We start from the raw sequence: 4,067 nt of genomic DNA, 5'->3' as shown, positions 1-4,067 counted from the left end.
ATATATATATATATATCAATTATTTTTTTTTTCTCTGTACTTTCCCACAACAGAACTCGAGCACAAATGGTAATATCATTTTGAAATCCAATATTGTATTATGCAGAAATTTGAAACCTTTGGGCTTGGAATTTTTGTCATTGTTGAACAGTCAAATATTGACATTTGCATATGTTAATGAAGGGACAGACAGTTATGCATTGCATGAAGTCAGACTGCTTAAACACATCCTGGGAGTTTATAAATGTTTTAAAAAAAAAAAAACCTCCGTGCGACTTTAATTTTGTGAGGAAAAGGAGGAGGGAGGATATTGAAAGTCTCTGTGATTTAACAGTTGGGGACTGTGAAAGGAGAAGGGAGAGGGCCGGCGACGAGGCAGAGCGTGGCCGGCAGAGAGGCGTCTTGGTCGGATGAATGGAGCGTGGAGCGAGCTCCTCTTCTTCTCAATGGCTGGAGGTACCAGGGGTGAAGAGCTGGCCGGCTCGGAGGCCGAGTGCGGCTGGGAGGGAGGCCTTGGGGCGGGAAACACTCGTCAATGTGTAATCTTGTGACAGACAGGACCATCATATGGCCGGAAGTTCATGACCGGCTCCCTGTCCACGTTGGGACTGCATGCGGGAGAGAGTCGGGTTGGAAGAGCGGTAAGAGAATTCCATCAGCCGTACCATGAATACCGGCGTCAGGTGATGCTTGTCCTTTAGCAATAGAATCGCCAACATTCTAATCATCATAATCATAGGTCCCAGGTAGAGGTAAGATCGGGCCGCCCGAGCCCGACCGGGTCGGGTCGGGCCCTAAAATGTCAATCATTGGTTCGGGTTCGGGTCGGGTCGGGCTTCTCTCTCGCTGACTTTTTTATTTTTATTTTTAAATAAATATTGTGGCGGACACTAGGACCATGCTTCTCACCCGGCCAGCAGGCATACAGTAGAGGGCGTGTTTATGTGAATGTCTACATAAACGCGCAGAGCACGCAGAGCAACTTCCCGGAGTCTTCACGGAGACTTCAGGGTTGTCTACCGCTGACGCTGACGAAGCTTCTGTGAGAGAAGCGAAACGTCCTTTTTTGCTTTTTTTTTGTTTTTTTTGTTTTTTACCCACAGGTACAGATGACGACTGACAGAACCCTTTCTACGGTGAATGTCTACCAAAAATACTCACAAATAAAATATGAAATGTCGGGTTTGCTTCGGGCTCGGGCCTGCAAATCAAGCTAAGTGATCGGGCTCGGGCCGGGTCGGGCTTTAATACCCTCGGGCCCGGTCGGGTCGGGCTCGATTTTTTTTAGGACAGATCTTATGTCTGGTCCCAGGCCGTCACGGAGGCAATCGTAATTGTTTTAGTTGTTGGGATTGGGAGCTGTCAATCACTCAGATTAAGTGATTGACAGCTGTCTTGTCCTGTGTTTACGTCACTCACGTCTCAGTTGAAGCGACACAAGAGATGATGATGATGTTCACCGGATCATATTTATTTATTTATTTCCGATGTCAGTTTACTGTCAACGCCAAGTTGCTCTATGTGGAGATGACGTAGTTTACATAGACTCAGAGATTACTGAGCTGGGATAGCTCCAAGCTATGAAAATAATTAATAGCGATGAGTACATGGCATAACCAACTATAATTATATCCAACATATGATAGTCTGGGTCGATGATAGTCTGAGAAATACCTGCACGGATAACCTGCTTGCATGTGTATGCTTCAGCAGTTTCATCATTGTATTGAGCCAACACCCAACCTTCTCTGTCTCACGTTCTGAGAACTTTCCTGGACATAACCTATATTCAGATTATTTTTCATTCTGTTATTATCATTTGTAATTATTATTTCATTTTTTCCCTCGGGTGCTCAAAATTTAAATCCAACTCCCTACCATGCTGTATATATGGGTCATAAATTTCATCGAGACCAAAACGAAAAGCTTGGGATGATTGGCGTCGTCCATGTCTTGGCTGTTGATGGCTACAGCAGCAAAATTGTTGCACATTCGACCATGCCAGTAAAAAATAATCCTGTGATTTATGAGGATGTGTACAGGTGAATATATTCACAACCACTGTTATTAGTGTCATAACTTTTCTGGCCTGCATTATCTTTTAAATTCACACTCTTATTGATTTAGCTAAAATTACTGCAGTAACAACATCTGCTTTATTTTTTTTTTTTTTTTTCCCCCCCAGATCTGCAGTCGTGAATCATGGCATGTGGGACCAAGTTCGGGTTGATCACGGCAGGGAGTTTTACCTGAGTCTTTACACGCAGGAGATGTTGTCAGGCTACAGACACAACCTCAGCAGGCCAACATACCTCCAAACCACATCAACAAGGGTGAGTGTTGTGTAAAGGATAGTATAATATTAAGATGATTCAGATAAAAGAAAAAAACAATTATGAATGTGAAGTTGTTGTTTTTTTGCTGTTGTATCTCCCTTTCCCTGAAATATACCATTTGGAATTTTGATTCACAGAACCTTCGAGTGGAGAGGGTGTGGCCAGAGGTGAACAATCGTGTAAACTATCCACTGAAACGGGCTCTGGTGCACCTGCTTGACCAAGAGGTTGTGAACATGGAGGACAACCTCACGAGATTCCGCATCTCAAACCTGACATGTCAAGTCAGCCAAATTGGACTTCACAGAGGTGGGTTCATGGAATGCACACAAGATCCCAGGTAGATATAATAATTATTTACAATTAAGAAATATTGATCTTTTCCCTGTCCCAATCCATCTGACGTTATTGCTTTGATTCCATATCTTAGGTCAACGAATACCTAATGAATTGGCAGCAGATGGCTGGCGAGCTAGAGTTACAGATGAGCTGCTGCCATGTGCTTCTGTTGTGGCAAACATGTTTGAGCAAGACTTTGGATCTTTGCTGACTTGGGAGTCCTCTTTTGGAGCTGATCCATTTTCCTCAGACGCGGGCAGATGTCATGCAGAACAGAGCTTTGCAGAGACCTACCCTGCTATCTCTCTTCTTATTAATCATGTGGTAAACAATGATGATGGTCCATTCCAAGATGCTTTAATCTGCCTAATTAATGCAGCTGCAAGATATGTATGAAAAATAAAAACTTAGTTGTGCTTCCTCACAGCCTGTGATGTTCTTGAGTAACTGAATAAGCAAATGATTCGTTCTCTTTTCTACATTTTGAAGACCTAAGTGATTCATCCGTGACAAATCTGTCATGTGTCCCTATGTTGTAAGATGAATAATTTGGCAAATAAAAATGTATTTCTTTGAAGAGTTTTATTTAACATTTCAAGTCTGACACAGGTATAGAAAAATATTACATTTGTGTGTTGAGACTCAGCTGTAATATAAAAAGTGTAGCAACACAACCAAGTCCTCAGTCTATAAAATTCTCAATACTTCTGGAAAACATTAACAAATGAAACATAAAACAGTGCAAATATGAGATACCTGAGCACAACTGTCAAGAGACACTGGGAAGAGGTAAAGTAATTAGATGCACAGACATTTCAAGTCAAAAGTGCTTTGAATGCAAAAAACAGTCAAGTGGAAATAATCTGAACAATTCACAGCATGACTATATACTGTATAGTTTAACTAGTACAGTGTGTTTTCCAGCACAGCCAATGCATCAGACAGTCCGGAGAGTTTTTGCATATTGAAGTCAAACTCACCCCTTCGACATTTTGGGCAAGTTGTAGAATTTTTCTGCCATTGTTCAATGCAGATCCTGCAGCCAACAATGCTGTGGCAACACGATGACACCTTGGGCTCAACCACTAGACCTGCAAATGTGATTCAGAAAACATTTTTTTCAAGACAGAAAGTGCAAAATTATCTTTTTTTCTTTTTGGACATGGGTAGTTGAGCTGCACAGACATCTGTCTGTAAAAGACAAAACTTTCATTTACTAGATATTTACTAACTGCAACACAGAATCCTTTGGCGGTCGGTGAGCTCAGTCAACAGCATAACACGGCATACTGCCAGAAAAACGCGTTCCCGAAAATAGGCAACCAAACGCGGACAACGCAGGAGCTGTTACCGGTTCAAACACGTTACGCAGTCTATGTTACGTTGAGCATT

This window comes from Hippocampus comes, unplaced genomic scaffold (genome assembly GCF_001891065.2).
Source record: "Hippocampus comes isolate QL1 unplaced genomic scaffold, H_comes_QL1_v1.1 scaffold392, whole genome shotgun sequence".
Taxonomy (NCBI): domain Eukaryota; kingdom Metazoa; phylum Chordata; class Actinopteri; order Syngnathiformes; family Syngnathidae; genus Hippocampus; species Hippocampus comes.
Note: the sequence above shows the minus strand (reverse complement) of the source record.